This window comes from Budorcas taxicolor, chromosome 20, assembly GCF_023091745.1.
Source record: "Budorcas taxicolor isolate Tak-1 chromosome 20, Takin1.1, whole genome shotgun sequence".
In the NCBI taxonomy this organism is placed as follows: domain Eukaryota; kingdom Metazoa; phylum Chordata; class Mammalia; order Artiodactyla; family Bovidae; genus Budorcas; species Budorcas taxicolor.
In genome coordinates this window covers 62,735,817-62,755,415 of record NC_068929.1, presented here as the reverse complement: position 1 = coordinate 62,755,415, position 19,599 = coordinate 62,735,817, and positions in this window count along the sequence as shown.

The following is a 19,599-nucleotide window of genomic DNA, read 5'->3' as shown; positions in this document are numbered from 1 at the left end:
GTTTCTGTTTCACAAGATGAAAATACACAGGAGATCTGCTGCCCAACAGTGTGAATATACCTAACAGTACTGAACTGTACACTTTAAAATGGTTAAGAGAGTGAACTTTATGCTGTGAGATGTTTCTTTCCACAATTAAAACTCCTTAAAGATTCCAATGGAAATAAAACTTTATCACAGCAACATATCATTGAATAACTCTTGGATAATTAAAAATCATGCCAAATAAGATAATAAAAAGTGAAAAATAATAAAAGAGGGACTTCCCTGGCCGTCTGATGGTAAAGAATCTGCCTTCCAAAGCAGGGGACAATCCCTGGAACTAAGATTTCACATGCCATGTGGCAAGGAAGATCCTGAGTGCTACAACTAAGATCCAACATAGCCAAGTAAATAAATAAATGATGCTTTAAAATAATAATAGTAGAAGAGAACCCAAGAAAGCTGTTGACGGAGCGAGGTTTGCACCTCCCTTGGGTTCAGGAAGGTACCAGATGGCAGACTCAGGCGTGAGGAGGACACAGAGGCCAGGGCTCAGTCAGAGGTTAACAACCGCTGTGCTTACTGTCCTATCTGTCAAGCCCTCCACACTTCTATTTGCTTTATTGCCTTTTTCCTTTCCCTACACCCTGAGCCTAAAAGTAGGCATGATGGATGCATCTGTCACATTGTGAGCTGATAACTGTCACACTTCCCCTCCTGTTCACACTATAATTTCCTTTAGGAGGTTTGGCTTACTGCTGACTGAGTTCGGAGAGAGCCATTCTTGTCAGACTTAGGAGAAAAGAGAGAGAAGAAATATGGATTTGTGACTCCAGTTTAAATGAAGAGGTGGCAGTTTCCCTGGAAATATTAAATTAGAGGCATGATTCAGGCTTCCAGGTCTTGCTCTCCTTACTCAGCTTTCTCTTAAAAGCAGGACTTGGAAGGAAAAAAAAAAAAAACGACGATATCAATATTTACAAAAAAATATTCAGGGGAAATCTTTCTAGAGTTCCTGTGAGAATCAAACGAGACATGGCATAAAAGTACATTTTATTTCACAGAATGACAAGGGCCCAAGGCTTTGGGAATTATTCATTGTGAGCATGGCCTTTCTAGGGGGACTATGCAAGCTCAGGGAAGAAACATCCATAGGGCATGTTTGACCAATCACAAAGCAACGAGGTATAATTGATGTGTCCAAATGTAAAGGAAGTCCTGGAGGCAGATCAATGGATCTCGTTGAAAGATGCAAGGCATCTCTGACAGTCAGTATCAAACTGACAAAATAGGGAAGACAAAGGTGAGCTTGATTCTGTCCCAAAGATATTCTGAAAACTAATTGAATGATGTTCAACATCAACAAGCATTTATAGTCTGATGTTTAGAGGCTCCTGAGATGTGTCATGAAAAGTTAGCAAATGCAAAAGCTATGTACATGGTCATTCCAATTCAATCATATCAGAGGACTTTGCTTTAAACACCTCTATACATTTGGTTGCCGCAGGGGAATGTCAGCTTTCAGGTAACCGAGGCAGAAAATTCTGACCCTTTAGGGGGATAGTTTCAAACCAAAATAGGAATTTCAAAAGGTTCAGAGCACTGGCACAGGTAAATTCCAGTGAGCATTATCTTCATCCTTTGGAGAAGCAAAGGGTGCAAACCTCACCCACAAAATTCCCAGGAGATGACCTATCTTCCATTTCTTTCAAAAATTGCTCTGTTTCCTAGCATTGTAGATTTCAACTCAGTGTGGACATGAAACATGAATATCAAAGCTGAGTTCTTAGAGGGGAAAGAAAATTTTGCTTTGGTTTCTCTCCGGCCCTGCTATATTGTTACACAATTCAAAGTTAAAGTGGCTACCTGACTTCCAGGTAGCAATTTTATCATAGCTGCCTTTTGAAAGTTCACAGAAGGCTGCCATCATAAATGCCATTTTCATTAGAATAATGCAAAAGGTTACATGCCATACAGAAGATGACAAGGCCCGACTATCAGGTACCACCCTTGGAATTTTCCAGTTTGCATAGCTGTCCCCTCACAGGGAAACCAAACTGAACAACATAAAAGAAAAGTCTAATGGGCAGAAAGCACAGTGCTTCAGTCTCAGAAATCCTACAGAGGTGAAACATTCCCTCAATTTAAACAATTAAAAAAAAAAAAAAAAAAAGCTTGCACTGTCCTCGGCATTATTCCTGGGAACACACGTCTAAATCTGCAGTATATTCTGTGTGTGAGCTCATTCTCAGTTGCATGCAACTCTTTGAGACTCCATGGACTGTAGCCCACCAGGCACCTCTGTCCATGGGATTATTCCAGGCATGAATACTGGACTGGGGTGCTATTTCCTACTCCAAGGAATCTTCCCTATTCAAGGTGCGAACCCTCATCTCTTGCATCTCTGCATTGGCAGGTGGAGTTTTTACCACTGCATTGCCTGGAAGGCCCGCAATATATTCTGAGGCAAACAATAAAGGATCAGCAAGAACTGTCTCTCAGAACACGAGGTCGCAGGAGACCATCTCAGAAAGGAAGAGGAAGTATGCATGTGCGTGCGCGTGTGATTGTATGCACACTCAGGTGTGTGTTGTGCATTTACTAGGACCCCTGGCAAATTTTAACTCTAAAATGTCACACAGGCATGACTTCTTGTTTATCATTTTAAACAAATACATAAACTTCACTAGCATTCCAGAGCAAAATAAAACTTCCTGTGGCAGAATCAAAGTGAATGAACAATGCTGGAGGCATCATTATTGTGCTGAGATGTTGGACTTCGTAAATAATTGTGCCATCATCTTATATTTTAATATGGTACTTTCAGTGAGGCATTTTAAGCAACCAAATGGTTTAACGACTAAATCTAAAGATTTTAAGAGAAACAATGGAAATAGAGAGACTTACAGAAAAGCATAAAACTATAGTTAAAGCATAAGAAGATCCTTGCAAATGGTAGCCAATGTGTGTTAGATATTCTCATCTCAAGGTCCTGGTTCAGACTGCCCCCTCTCTGCTATCTGTCTTCAGTATTTGTATGCTCCATCTTTCAACTTTAATTAGATCTCAGTTCACATGTCAACTCTAACAGTAGAGTGTGCTCCTCTCCTATGATGGTTACTTTTATGGGTCAACCTGGCTCAGCTACAGTGCCTAATTTTTTGATCAAACATCAGTCTATATGTTGCTGTGAAGGTGCTTTGTAGATGTGATTGACATCTACAGTCAGTTCACTTTAAGTAAAGATTGCCCTTGATACTGTAGGTAAGCTTCATCCAATCAGTTGAAGGTCATAAAGGTTAAAAACTCAAGTTTCCCAAAGAAGAAGGAATTCCACCTCAAAACTATAACATAGAAACCCTAGGCTTCCTGTCCACCAATTTCCCATACAAATTTTGGACTTAAGACTGTGACAACAACTCCTGTCTGACCTTTGAGCCTGCTGCAGAGTTCAGAGTTGGAAACTCAGCCAGCCCCCACAATTCCACAGTTATGTCAGCCAATTTCCTAAGATAAACCTCATATAAATATATATGTGTGCTTGTGTACAACTCCTTTCCCACCCCCTTTCTCTACTTCCTCATTCTTCAGAATAATTGTCTGCACTAGTTAAGATACAGACGTATTTATTGGTTTATATTTTTTAGTGCCTAGAACAGTGTCTGAGACCTAGCAGGCATTCAACACCCATTTATTGATTCCATCAGCTGTGTGCTGAATTTTGCCAGTCACGGCTTTCTACTGCTTTGCACAGAATAACATTAGCTATGTTGATGGTTGAGGTTGGTGCTATGTTTTGCTCCCATTTCATAGATGTTGAAGTTGGGCACAGAGAGATGAAGTTATTCCTCAAAAGTTGTGCAGCAGACACAAAGTGAAGCTGATCGTTGAAACCATGTAGCTGGGCCCCAGAGTCCACACTCTGAAATTCCACATTCTAACCTCTGGGGCTTCATGGGAATATTATTTGATGGAATAAAACTCTCTCTTAGAAAGTATAAAAATTGAGAGCATATAATAATAAAACTAAAATACTCTATACATCTGTGATGCTGTGACTCCATGTGATTTGGGGAGATGTTACAAACCACTCCAACAGATTAGAAACAAAGGATTTTTAATGTAAAGAAGAAAGAGGAGAGTTCCTCGTGTTATTTAGGGAAACAAATAGATGCATGTATACATATAACCGAATCAACCTGCTGTATACCTGAAACTAACACAACATTGTAAATCAACTATACTCCAATACAAAAGTATAGCTGTGTATTGGAAGAATTTAAGAGAAGAAAGAGGAAAAGAAAGATAAAGAGAGGGAACACTGAAAATCATCAATGTTCCAGAAGCTTTACTAAAAATAGATTTCAAATGATTCAAGTAGAGCAAATTGGTCCATTGCAAAGCCTTAAAAAGCAAGACAGCTGAAAGAGTATGGGAAACATTTGAAAATGTATTCACATCATCACAAGCATCTTATTGAAAAAGAAACCAAAAAGGTAGTGAAGGAGACCAGAGAGGAGGGAGAAGCCCAGAGAGTCTCTAGTGAGCCCAGGAAAAAGAAGCAGGGTGGAAATCACATCACAAGTGGAACACTTTCCCTCAGGCCACAGCTTCCACTGGGTCCTGCTGCCAAGACCACGGTTCCAAGTCTCCAAGCCTGGCTAAATATCTGCCAAGAGTTTCTGGGACTCTGTCCCCACCTAGAGGTCTGACGGTGAATAAAATCAGATAATAGGGAAGTGCCCAGAGTTCTTCAAAATAGCCACATAGCTCTAATCATCACTGTGTAAGTCCGATAAGATAGCATTTTGTAACCATTTGGCAAAGGAAGGGGCAATGTCTGGGAGTCAGAGGGTTAATCATAAGCATGCCAGCCTTAAAGCTTTCTTGAGATACCAGGTCTTAATTTTAGCAAGGCTTTTGACCAAAAAAAAAAAAAAAAAGCATAGTTTTGTGGGCAATATAAAGAGATATGTGCTTGATTAGACAGTTAGCCTGATAGCTGATTAACTGTGGTATACATCATTGTGGACTGTCTATATTGACAAGCTGACACTGAATCTCAATGGTACCCATGTGATAAACCAGGCTCTGCAAGGCTGCCATGGGATTGCCTATCAGTTCAGCTCAGATCAGTTCAATTGCTCAGTCATGTCTGACTCTTTGTGACCCCATGGACTGCAGCATGCCAGGCCTCCCTGCCCATCAACAATTCCCGAAGCTTGCGCAAACTCATGTCCATCGAGTTGGTGATGCCCTCCAACCATCTCATCCTCTCTCTTCCCCTTCTCCTCCTGCCTTCAATCTTTCCCAGTATCAGGATCTTTTCAAATGAGTCATTTCTTTGCATCAGGTGGCCAGAGTATTAGAGTTTCAGCTTCAGCATCGGTTCTTCCAATGAATATTCAGGACTTATCTCCTTTAGGATGAACTGGTTGGATCTCCTTGCAGTTCAAGGGACTCATGAGTCTTCTCCAACACCACAGTTCAAAAGCATCAATTATTCGACACTCAGCTTTCTTTATGATCCAACTCTCATATCCATATGTGACTACTGGAAAAACCATACCCTTGACTAGATGGACCTTTGTTGGCAAAGTAATGTCTCTGCTTTTTAATATGCTGTCTACATTGGTCATAAATTTTCTTCCAAGGAGCAAGTGTTGCCTATACCTGATGTGAATGTAACAGCTTTATCATTAATAGCTGTTTACTCTAATTGTTTCCTCTTCTCCTCTCTCTTCTCTTGGGCTGTTTTAGAAAGGGAAGGGAGTCAGGCTTCATGGAAGACATGAACTTTCATATCTGGGGCACATTGCTTCTCAGATGATGTCCAAGTGCAGAGGCTGAGGTTATCAAGGATTCTTCTAATGGTTGGTCCACCCTAAACCCTTTGTATGGGATGCTTTTACCTTTCAAGAGATTAAGTGAGACCTGCCTGAAGATCCTGGTCTCCCTAGTAAATCGGTTGCCATGGGAAACCTAGGATTCCCTGTCTTATCGGTCTGGTGCCCACAGAAAATAGTTAGAAGATGGGTTTCTGGTGATGGCTGTGGCCCTCTCCTCATCAGCTCAGCCTTTTACCATCTTCTAGACAAAGGACCTCCTCAGTGCCCCTGGAGCTTGTCTACAGGTTCTGCCAATGAACAACCACTGGGTAAAATCAGAGCTCAGACCCTCCATTCAGAACCAGGACAGTCTTTAGGGAAATGTGTCCTCATGGCTCTTTTCTCAGTAGAGAGAGGAAAAAGATGACTCCCACACTCAACACCCTAAGAACACCCTCCTTAACATTCTCTCCCCGAAGCCCCCTTCTTCTTTCCAAATCTCTTTTGTTAGTTTCGTTTCTATTTTATTGTGATAAGAACAGTGAACATGAGATCTGCCCTCTTAGATTTTAAAGAGTACAATACAATATGGTTGAGCAGCAGGTTTTGAGAATTTATTCATCTTGTAAAAGTGAAATGTAACACCCACTGATTAACAAGCGCTCACCCGCCTCCTCTCAGCCCCCGGCAACCAGCATTCCGTCCTCCTTGGAGCTGAGGAAGACCCAGCAGTGTTGGCTCAGCTCGGCAAGGTCTCCTTGGAGCCTAAACATTCAAGCCAGTCAGTTAATTCAGTTGCTCAGTCTTGTCTGACTCTGCAACCCCATGGACTGCAGCATGTCAGGCCTCCCTGTCCGTCACCAACTCTGAGTCTACTCAAACTCATGTCCATCAAGTCAGTGATGCCATCCAACCTTCTCATCTTCTGTCAGCACAAGAATAGCCAGGAGCAGTGTTTCATGTCTTAAGTTACTGTTACCAAAAAACCTTTTATAGCACCCTGTTATACAACTTAATGTAAGTCAGCAGCATGATGTGACTGTCTCTAGTTTTGTGCTATAAAAATACTGAACTACTTATGATTATCAAGGCTCTTTCACTCCCTGACCAGCAGGGATGCCAAAATGCCTTTCTCATGAAGAAGAATGAAGAAGAATTCAAGAAAGTGGCGTCTCATTCTAGATTGGGTGGTGCTATCAGAAAAGCAAGGGTAAGGGTGGCCAGTGGTTAAGACTCTGCATTTCCACTGTCTTGAGCCTGGGTTCGATCCCTGGTTAGGGAACTAAGATACTGCATGCCTCACAGCACAGCCAAAACAAAAGGAAGGTGAGTGAAAGTCACTCAGTCATGTCTGACTGTTTGCAACCCCATGGACTATACAGTCCCTGGAATTCTCCAGTCCAATATACTGGAGTGGGTAACCGTTCCCTTCTCCAGGAGATCTTTCCAGCCCAGGGATCGAACCCAGGTCTTCTGCATTGCAGGTGGATTCTTTACCAGCTGAGCCACAAGGGAAGGCCAAGAAAACCAGAATGGATAGCCTATCCCTTCTTCAGGGGATCTTCCTGACCCAGGAATTGAACTGGAGTTTCCTGCATGGCAGGCGGATTCTTTACCAACTGAGCTATCAGGGACATCAAAAGGAAGGTAAGGAGAAGCAATTCAGTGTTTAGTGATTGGATCTTGGTCATTTTCACCTAAGAGTGGAGAGGATTAATGTGACAGTCAGTTCACTGCTCTTAAAATCATACAGCACAAAACTAAACCCTATAATAAGACTCTTCCCCTTCCGCTTCCCTTTGCCCTTCATGCCCCATGGTTTCTGGGATATGCACTTTCCCATATAGTAACAAGCTAAATAAACCTAACCTTGTTGGACTCAGTGTATCCGTACTGACTGAAGGGGATGGGAAGGAAGACAGTGTAGATTGGGACTTACTGATTGGAGAGTCCTCGGTCTTCTCAAACTTTGGTGTGCACATGAATTACCTGGGAGTCTTATTTAACTGCAGATTTGGACTCAGCAGGACAGAAAAGTGAAGTTGCTCAGTTGTGTCTGACTCTTTGTGACCCCATGAACTATAGCCTACCAGGCTCCTACGTCCATGGGATTTTCTAGCCAAGAGTATTGGAGTAGGTTGCCATTTCCTTCTCCAAGGGATCTTCCCGACCCAGGGATCGAACCCTGGTCTCACTCATTGCAGGCAGACGCTTAACCTTCTGAGTCACCAGGGAAGTCCAGAAGGGATGCCTAAGATTCTGTATCTCTAATGAGCTCCATTGATGCCCACCCTGCCAGTCTGAGACATCCCATACACTTTGAGATAGCAAGGCTCTGGTCCACAGGCTCTCAAAAAAAAAAAAAAAAAGAATACCACTGATTTCAGTTGGAGAGCTGCAAAAAACACTGAATCCTGGTCTTACCCCCCAAGATGATTTCAATGTAAAGCAAAGTTTGAGAAATACTTTCTACTGCTCTATGGTACAGAGTGGACGGCATGGGAGAGTTAAATTCACAATCTCAAGAGAAATTGTACAGATGAGCCATTATGTCAAGACAGACAAAACAAGGAGTGAAGATGTGCAGACTTGGGAGCTCGTCTGCGTTCTTGGGATCACAGAAGCAAGTGAGGCGAGCCCGGAGCAGCCCTGTGAAAAGGAATCCACATGTAAATTAAATAAACAGTAATTAGGGCTTCCCTGGTGTTTCAGACAATAAAGAATATGCCTGTGATGACGGAGACCTAAGTTCATTCCCTGGGTTAGGAAGATCCCCTGGAGAAGAGAATGGCAACCCACTCCACTATTCTTGCCTGGAGAATCCCCAAGGACAGAGGAGCCTGGTGGGCTATAGTCCATGGGGTCACAAAGAGTCAAACATGATTGAGAGACTAAGCCAAGCACATGCCTAAGACTGGAGACAGAGTTCTAATAGTCTAGTGAGCTCCTCTGTGGAGAGAGGTCAGGAAAGACAGTGGAGGTTTTGAGCCACATAAAAGAATGAAGATATAAAGGGGAAGGAGATAAATTATGTATGAAAGGGGTCAGGAGTCTGTTGAGCTTCTGGGTTCCGCTGACCTATAGATTCTCCCACTTCCTCAAATCAAATCAATATATGTAATAAATTATGTACTTGCATGTTCATCTTTCTCCTCTTCAGTTATCACTCCTGGAAAGCAAAAAGGATTTGCCTCCCCTCTGGTGCCCTGCATAGATCTTCTTTTTGACTTACTGCCTCAAATTTTACTCTCCTCCAGGGCCCTGGGCTTGAGCCAGATCTGAATCAGAAATCAAGAGAACTATCATGAAATACAAAGATGAATCCCCTCCACCATGAACCCTGGGACAGCTACACTCACTCATGAAGGAGTCCAGGAACTATAGGACGTTTCACCACCAGTAGAGTCTATGAAGGTCAAATGTCTTTGCTTAGACATACCTATGTAGGGACCCCAAGTTGAGTTTATCACTCACTAACGAGCCTGTTCATTGGAAGGACTGAGGCTGAAGCTGAAGCTCCAATACTTTGGCCACCTGATGAGAAGAGCTGACTCATTAGAAAAGACTCTGATGCTGGGAAAGATTGAAGGCAGGAGGAGAAGGAGATGTCAGAGAATGAGATGGTTGGGTGCATCATCAACTCAATGGACGTAAGTTTGAGCAAACTCCAGGAGACAGTGAAGGACAGGGAAGTTTGGAGTGCTGCAGTGCATGGGGTCACAAAGAGTTGGACTTAATGACTGGTGACTTAGTGACTGAACAGCAACAGCAAGGAGCCTGTATTTTGAGTCAGATCTTCCCCAAAACACACTCCAGTTGGAGTAACAATCAGCTGGATTGGATAAATGGATGTAAAGAAATACATGGAAAACATTTTTATGTTTAACGTCCGATTCAGATAGATACAGACAGTAGCATTCACTCCATCTCCTTCGTGTGGCTTTCCTAGGACCCTACCCCGTCTTAAATCCATCTTATCCTTATGTGAAACACCAGGAACAGGACAATCTCCTTCAAAGGTGCTCACTCACTCTCACTTGAGTGTGTGTGTCTGCGCTCAGTCGTGTCCGACTCATGACCCATGGACCACAGCCTGCCAGGCTTCTCTGTCCATGGAATTTTCCAGGCAAGAACACTGGAAGAGGTTACTATTCCCTATTCCAGGGGACCTTCCTGGCTCAAAGATTGAAATCTTGTCTCAAATCATTGACAGGCAGATTCTTTACCACTAGCGCCACCTGGGAAGTCCATCACTTTAGAGCGGAATTCAGCTAAAACCTCAACCACGGTGGTGGCTGTTCATTTGCTAAGTCGTGGCACTGATGTTAAAGAACCCACCTGCCAACGCAGCAGCAGATTCGATCCCTGGGTTGGGAAGTTCCCCTGGGGTAGGAAATGGCAACCCACTTCAGTATTCTTTCCTGGAGAATTCTATGGACAGTGGAGCCTGGCAGACTACAGTCCATGGGGTCTCAAAGAGTCAGACACGACTGAAGTGACTTAGCATGCATGCAACCATGTAAGGAAAATTAAAGGCGACATATTTACTCTTTAACATTGTTCTGTTCTCCAGTTCTCGTTTTCTCTACTGATTCTATGCATAATCCCAGGAATAAGTCCCATAGCACAAACAGCTCTGATCATAACAACCAAGATCAAGAATTATTGGTATTGATGGTGATTGTGGGGATTAGTCGGGAAGACAAGACTGGCCTCATGGGGAGACACAGATGGTAGCTGCCTCGGGGGCTAAATTCCAGGACATGTGGAGCCCTCAGCTCCTTCTGGCGGATCCCTTACCTTTCATTCTTGAATGTTTGTCCCTCAGTCACATGAAAGCTCCCATTACTGCCATATCACTCATTGTGAATTAAACATCTGAGCATGTGTTTTGATTTTCAACTCAGGAAAGGAAGAAAGATGGGCAGGTAGAGATGGGTGGAAGACACAGAAGGATGACTCACCCTCTCACAGAGAGGCCAATTCAAGATGCTCTCTTGTGTGCCTCTTCCCTTCACTCTCCTCTGGGAACCCCGTCCACTTCTAGCCAGACAAGAAGCAAGCAAAAAGGCCAGCAGTCACCCCAAGCTCCCTGGGAGGGATGGCTCCCAAGAGGCTCGGCAGACAGAGGTCCCAACCATGGCAGAGGCTGTTGACTTCCTTGGTCCTCCCAAAAGTCAGTCATTCACAGCAGGCAGATTTCTTCTTCCTTCCTCTCATCCATCTTCTCTGCTTGTTAACAGGACAAGAGCCTTCAGAGCATAATCAAAGGTGAAAGTCTCGTCAGCATCTCCCCCTCCCTTGGGCCTCTTCCCCATTTCTTTTGGCACCTTTCTCACTTCGCCAGCCCTTCCCAAAGAGAACCACTAAAAATAGCAACAGTTGTAAAGCCATGCTTTATGTGTTGTTCCAGATAAATATCTGTATCAGAGTGGGGAAAGCATTTCCAAACATAGAAATAAAGAAAGAGAACATAAAGTAAAAGATTGATATTAGAGCACATAAAAATTCAAAATGTTTATGCAATAAAACTGCCAAAAGCAAAATCGAACAGCACAAAACTAGATAGAAGAAAATTGGTACACCGTAAATAACAGACAAATGGGTCATTATTCCTAATACAAAAGAATGCTCTTCTATGGAAGAAAAACACGAATATGCTAGTAAGAAAATTGGCAAAACCGTGAAAATCTGATGCACAAAAGAAAAAATACACATGGACAATGAAAATATTTCTTATTTCTTAGAGTTCAATTTGTGTGTGTGTGTGTGTGTGTGTGTGTGTGTGTGTGCGTGTGCTTAACCGTGTCTGACTATTTGCAACCCCATGGACTGCATCCCACCAGGCTCCTCTGTCCATGGGGATTCTCCAGGCAAGGATACTGGAGTGGATTGCCATGCCCTCCTCCAGGGGATCTTCCCAACCCAGGGATTGACCCCAGGTCTCCCGCATTACAGGTAGATTCCTTACCCTCTGAGCCACCAGGGAAGCCAGAGAATACTGGAGTGGGTAGCCTATCCCTTCTCCAGGGAATCTTCCCAACCCAGGAATTGAACTGGGGTCTCCTGCATTGAAGGCAGATTCTTTACCAGCTGAGATACCAGGTGTGTGCTTAGGTACTCAGTTGTGTCTAACACTTTGTGCCACCAGGAAAGTTGTGCAGATAAAAAACAGGAACTTTGAAACTAATGCCATTTTAACCCACCGTAGTATCAATTATTTTTATGACAATATCCAGTGCTAAGAAAGTTATTAAAAAGTGAATATTTATATGCGATTAATGGAACTGTTACCTGCCACATTTTTTTTATAGGAAATACACCTATATGCATTAAAGAAATAAAAAAGCTGTACAGTGTTTACATTCCTAATTCTACCTCCAGGAATTTTTTGTGTGTGAAAAAATAATCAAAGATATAAACAATTACTTATTAACAAAGATACTAAACTCAGAGTTATGGATAAAGAAAAGAGAGATGAAAACAACTTATAGATGTGATACCCTAAATGTCAAACAGAAATGTGGTAAAATGTCCATAACAAGGAATATATGTCTTTCATTATAATTTTCATTTTAAAGAATATTTGATGACATGGATAAATAATAATACCATAAAGAATAAGTTAAAAAGTTATAAACAATAAGGGCCAAAAAATTATTTTTATATGTTTATTTGAAGGTGTTTGTGTGCCTGTGTATGTGAGTGTGTTTGTGTGTGGAAAGCTTAGCACATAAACCCATGGTGATCCAGGATAGGTATGACCATTCAAGACTGCAGTTTCTCATGGAGCTTTTTCTCCTGTATTTTCCTAGTCCACAATAAATATGTATTTCTTCTATAAATATTATCAGAAAAAAATGTTATTTTTTTAGAATTATGTATGTGTTTTTACTTGATCAAAATGTCTCTCTTCATTGTACTATGCAACAGGTTATTTAATTCACTTTTTATTGTATTCATATCAAAATGCCCATCAAAGGTGTTGCAGCCCTGGAGGAAGAAATACTTCTGCTTAATGAAGCCATGAAGTGGTTTGCCCGCTGTCCATTGTCTCACTAGCAGATGTGCTCCATCTCATCCGACTCTGCAGCCCCATGGACTACAGCGTGCCAAATTCATCCATTCGTGGGATTTCCCGGGCAAGAATACTGGAATGGGTTGCCATTTCCTTCTCCAGGGGATCTTCCTGACCCAGGGAGCAAGCCCACATTTCTTGTGTCTCCTGCATTGGCAGCAGATTCTTCACCCCTAGCACTACCAAGGAAGCCCACCCCAGCAGATAAGTCTTGAAATAATGCTTGGAGCAGTTAGTGTCCAGAAAATAAATGTGGCTGCTCAATGTCCAAATTAAGGCCTGTGGCTGATGGTTACAAAGATCTCAAGTATTTTGGAAGCCTTGTCTATTTAAAATCAAGTTATAACTGTAAAGCTTTCAATTGATGGCCAAATAAGTTTAAAATTGCATTATTTAGAAAGCTCATTGAATTCTATAGGATACAAATGTCCAAGTTAATCAAATTATGACATTTGTGTTTCCTCTTTATCTACAATTCCTCACCTAGAATTGTCAGATTTAAAGTGGTTCAGAGACTCAACCCTCAACATGGGGAAGAAATTGACTGTAAGACAGGAATTGTGTACACACGGTGTCTCTAAGCTGCATACTGCTGCTGTTGTGTTATACTCAGTCATGTCCAACTCCGTGTGACCCCCATGGACTATATAGCCCACCAGGCTCCTCTGTCCATGGCATTCTCCAGACAAGAATACTGGAGTGTGTTGCCATTTCCTTCTCCAGATCTTCCAAACCTAGGGATCAAACCCATGTCTCCTACATTGCAAGTGGATTCTTTACCGCTGAACCACCTGGGAAGCCCTAATCTGCATATGGCCTGGTTCAAATATGGCATTTTTAAAATAACCTGATCCAACCAAAAAACAGATATTATAAAATAATTATACATCTGGCAGTAGCACATTTGCACATAGAATTCTCCATCAGATGTCATGGAAGATGTGACTTCCCAGTTGGTCTGATTTAGTCTAGGTTTCCTCTCATCCTTTGTTCTTTCGAGAAATGGCAGCAGCTTTGCAGTTTGTCTTTCACGGTGAGCTGCATCTTTTCCCAAGTGCAGCAGTGCGTGGTTCCCTAAAATATGTTAATCCTGGAGAGATTTACCTTTCTCTCCCAGAGCCTTCACTAAATTACCATCGTACTTCTGGTGTTTATCATTTTAATGAGGAGCCTTGGAAAGCAGCTAGTCAAAACAGACTCTCAGTTAGCACTTTTTAAAACAGCTTATGCCAATTCACTGATCCTTCAATATTTAAAGGTATTTTACTGGAAAGATTTCTTGAGCCATTTCTAAAGCTGATGTAAAGGCTCTGACTTTTGTCTCACATTGACAAAAACAGAGTTGATCTAATCTAACCCGATTCTTTCTGGGATTCAATTTCTTTCTCTTAAAACTAAGAGATGGTGTTGAAATGGATAGCCAACAAGGACCTACTGTATAGCACATGGAACTCTGCTCAAGGCTAAGTGGCAGCCTGGATGGGAGGGGAGTTTGGGGGAGAAGGATTTTTGTATATGCGTGTCTGAGTTCTTTTGCCATCCACCTAAAACTCTCACAATGTTGTTAATCAGCTATGATTTACTACAAAATAAAACATTGTTTAAAGATAAGAGATAGCATTGTGCGTGTGTGCATGAGTGCATCTGTATGCTGTACCCTTATCGCATCTGTAGAGCCTCGGAGGGTGTACACTAACCTGTTAGTAATGACCCCATTTGGACAATTTTTAGATATTTTTAGAATGTTCTTTTCACAAATCTATGAAGTGTTTACGGAACTAAATAATAATTAGCTCTAGATTTGCCCAACTATCCTAGATTATAAACCCTTTAAACTATTCATAAATATTTCATGCATTCACTAAACATTACATCGGTTTGCTTATAAGGTTTTAAAGATCTATGATTTGATAAAATAGGCTATATATACTTTTTATTATCTAAGAACCACACAATAGTTTTGAATATTGAATGAAAAATAAAAGCCTATATGAATGGGCTAAAATTAAAAATATGTATATATACATACTATCTAGAAAGAAAAACAAAAAATTCTTTCTTTTTTTCTCTTTCTTTAATATCTCTGATATTATTGTTGTTGTTTAGTCACTAAATCGTGTCCAACTCTTTGTGACCCCATGGAGTGTAGTCTTCTAGGCTCCCTTGTCTGTGGGATTTTCCAGGCAAGATACTGAAATTGGGGTGCCATTTCCTTCTCCAGGAATATGTCTACTATAAGTTTCCAGAAAATCCTCTCAAACTAAAATGTAGATAATAAAAGAATATATTTTGAATTATTAATATCAAATTAAAGGAGATGTGACAAATTCTACTCCTCTTCCTTGACAAATTAGGAAACAGTTTATAAAACTGGCAAAGCAGTAAGGCAGATAAAGAAGCAAAATATTACTGACACTGCTGATAAAGTTGATATTGGATTAAATGGCCTATGTCTGATATAAGTAAATTTCTAATGCTGGATCCCCAAACTGAGCTGACTTACACCCAGGACATTGCAGGACTCCAGGACCCCAGGCCTGAGCCACTGGGATATAATACACATATCCACATATATACATATCCACATATCCACACTATATACATATCCTATAGGGAAGCTCCTACTAAGCTAACTCACGGAGCAACAGAGGAGAACATTGGCTCTCAATGGACAGGCCAACTCTCGGGAGAAAAGGGGGATGAAGAGGTCAGTACGCGTGCAACCGCCTCCTCTTACTAGACTTTCTACTAAGGTACATTTAGGTGAAGGAATGGAGGAGGGAAGAGGCGGGAGAAGCATTACATGAGTATTACCTTTGACTGTGTGGATCACAACAAACTGCGGAAAATTCTTCAAGAGATAGAAATACCAGACCACCCTACCTGCCTCCTGAGAAATCTGTATGCAGGGCAAGAAACAACAGCTAAAACCAGACATGGAACAACAGACTGGCTCCAAATTGAGAAAGGAGTACGTCCAGGTTGTATATTGTCACCCTGCTTATTTAACTTCTATGCAGAGTACATCATGAAAAATGCTGGGCTGGATGAAGCACAAGCTGGAATCAAGGCTGCCGGGAGAAATATCAATCACCTCGCATACGCAGATGATATCACTCTTATGGCAGAAAGCAAAAAGGAACTAAAGGGCCTCTTGATGAAAGTGAACGAGGAGAATGAAAAACCTGGCTTAAAACTCAACACTCAGAAAATAAAGATCATGGCATCCGGGCCCATCACTTGGAAACAGGGACAGACTTTATTTTCTTGGTTTCCAAAATTGCTGCAGATGGTGACTGCAGCCATGAAATTAAAAACGCTTATTCCTTGGAAGAAAAGTTATGACCAACCTAGACAGCATATTAAAAAGCAGAGACATTATTTTTTCAAAAAAGGTCCATCTAGTCAAAGCTATGGTTTTTCCAGTAGTCATATATGGATGTGAGAGCTGGACCATAAAGAAGGCTGAGCACTGAAGAATTGATGATTTTGAACTGTGGTGTTGGAGAAGACTCTCGAGAGTCCCTTGGACTGCAAGGAGATGAAACCAGTCAATCCTAAAGGAAATCAGTCCTGAATATTCATTGGATATTCATTGTTGCACTCCTTGGGGTTGCAAAGAGCCAGATACAACTGAGAGACTGAACTGAACTGAACACAGGAAATAATACAGCAAGGATTAAAAAGGATTCAGCAGCCTGGTACCATTGATGATGAAAATATTCCACATCCTTGAATTTCCCATCTAGCTGAATCCTATTCACTTAATATATGATCAGGAGATTATTCCAAATGTGTATCTCCCTTTCCTGCTTTATTAAATGGACTTTAGCCAGGGTGATGGTAAATTCAATTCTAAATCCAAAGTCCCTTTGACACCTGCCATCACACTCAGGTTTTCGTGTTTGTCAGCCAGGTGGCTGTCCCGAGAGCCTGGCTCCAGGAAGCCTTACCTGTCACGATGGATCAGTCTGGCCAATGTTGAAACTTCAAAGTGGTCTTTATCTGGAGTCTAGGGTCTATTTCCTAGGGTCCAATCTAGCATGACCTCAGATTTCTAGCTTCTACTTCCTTTGCAGAAGACAAACCCCAAACTGGACCCCTTCCTAATATTACCAATTAAAGGAAAAGAATAAGAGAAGATTTGGGGTTAGCTATTTGGGGTTTCCCAGGTGGCACAGTGGTGAAGAATCTGCCTGCAAATGCAGAAGATGTGGGTTCTGTCTCTGAGTCAGGAAGATCTTCTAGAGTAGGAAATGGCAACTCACTCCAGTATTCTTGCCTGGGAAATTCCATCGGTATAGGAGCCTGGCAGCGTGCAGTCCAGGGATAATAAAGAGTCAAATACTACTGAGCAGCAGACCACGTGCATACACACACACACACACACACACACACACACACACACACACACACACACACGATTCTTTCTCTCCCTCTCCCCACCAGAGTGTCCCCAATACAGTTGTCTCCTACAGGACTCCTAGATTTCTTCCCTCTTAGCTCAGTCGGTAAGGAGTCTGACTGCAATGCAGGACAGCTGGATTCGATCCCTGTTTCGGGAAGCTTCCCTGGAATCTGTTCTTGCCTGGAAAATCCCATGGACAGAGCAGCCTGGCAGGCTCCAGTCTATGGTGTCTTAAGAGTCAGACATGATGGAGTGACTAAGCATGCACACAGATTTATACCATTTCACTCCTCCAGTCATGAAGCTTATATCCGTGGACTTCGAAATAAAATGGGGGAAACTCCTCTGTTCCCTGGATGATGGAGTTTTTATTTTTCCTCTTCAGTTTTATTTCTCCAATGCCTCCATTTTTGTGCTTGTTACTTACCAGGACCCCTCCCCTCTGTGAGAGTGGGAGGAATAGGAGAAGGTAGAGCCATGTTGGTCGTGTTAAGACTATTGTTTTCAGCATCTGTTACCGTAATAGATTATTTATGCTTTGTGACTTACATAGTGAGACCTCATAATGCTTGGCAAATATTTAAATCCAGACAAATGTGGAATCAAATTCTTGCTCCACTGTTTAGTTCATGAGGTGATTCATATCAAGTTAATTCAGTTCTGAAATTGGGCCGTTTGTAGAGACGTGGATAGACCCAGAGATTGTCATAGAGAATGAAGTCAGAAAGAGAAAAACAAATATCATATATTATATTGATACATATCTAAGGACTCTAGAAAAATGGTACAGATGATCTCATTTGCAAAACAGAGACACAGACAAAGAAAACAAATGTATGGATATCAACAGGGGGAAGTGGGGGGGACGGGGAGTGAGAGAATTTGGGAGATTGGGATTGAAATTATATACTATGGACATTATGTATACAATAGACAACTAGTGGGAACCTACTGTATAACTCAGGGAACTCTACTCCGTGCTCTGTGGTGACCTAAATGGAAAGAAATCCAAAAAGTGGAGGGGGGATATATACATATAGCTGATTTACTTTGCTAAACACACAACATTGTAAAGCAACTGTACTCCAATAAAAATTATTTTTTTTTTTATTTTCTAGCCCAGAATACTGGAGAGGGTAGCCTATCCCTTCTCCAGTGGATCTTCCTGACCCAGGAATCGAACTGGGGTCTTCCGCATTGCAGGTGGATTCTTTACCAACTGAGCTATCAGGGAAGCCCAATTTTAAAAAAATAAAAAAGTTAATTCAGTTCTTTATGCCATTCTTTCCTCTTTTACAAAATGGAAGCATCACCCTGATGATTAAATGACACGACTTAGAGGATGCAATAGAGCGCCCAGCTAGTGTCTTTCTCCCCGCTCTGGTACTTTCAGTGGTTATCAAAATAAGCAGGCTCTCTGGCTGCACACAGCATACTCGGCAAGGCTAAGATTTTATTCTCGCCTCCTCTTTTGTTGTCAGGTGTCTCTGTTTACCATCACTGTCTGTCCTTCAGCTTCTAGCCAGCATCTCCCCTCAACATGGCGTTTGCTGACTGATGCCGAGAGCATCTGCCCTCCTCCCAGGGAGCAGAGGCATGGGCTTTGTGACAGCCTACCCCTTTGTCAGGGATGCGTGTCATACCCGTGCTTCCCAGTGCCTTTTGAACGCCATTCCTGTGTTTCACGTGTCCCACTCACCAGACGGTTACTAAGGTACTGTCTCAGTTACAAACCAGCTCTTCCATAGTCCATTTTTTAATGCAGAACCAGGACTCTCTAAACCACACATCTGCTTCACCCGTTGCTCCCTGATGGATTCTGCCAAAGGACACAAGGCTTGAGGAACAGAAAGGAGCGATGCCCCTCCTGTGTGACTCCTACTCCAATGAGCGACACTCAAAGAAACTTCTTCACTATGGCAGTAGCGCTTCATTCTGGTACTCGTGTTGGTTCCAGTTTTCAGTTTTCCCAACACCTGCAAAACCGGGCTCATTGCCCTCAGGGACACAGTAAGCACCAACCAGTCAATTTCCCCATCGGGAGTCTGGGTCCCCACACAAAAGGACCACTCCTCTAAGGATCTAAGTTTTAATAAGTCCAATCTCTTCCTTTGATTCTTAAACCCTAGGGGTGGTCCTCATATCCTGTGGTTGCTAGTCTGATGCATTAGCGGGAATTTTTTCCCAATAATTCCTATACCTATTTAATACTTTTTAAAAAATTTTATTGGAGTAGAGTTGATTTACAATGTTGAGTTAGTTTCTGTTGTACAGCAAGGTGAATCAGTTACACATATACATAT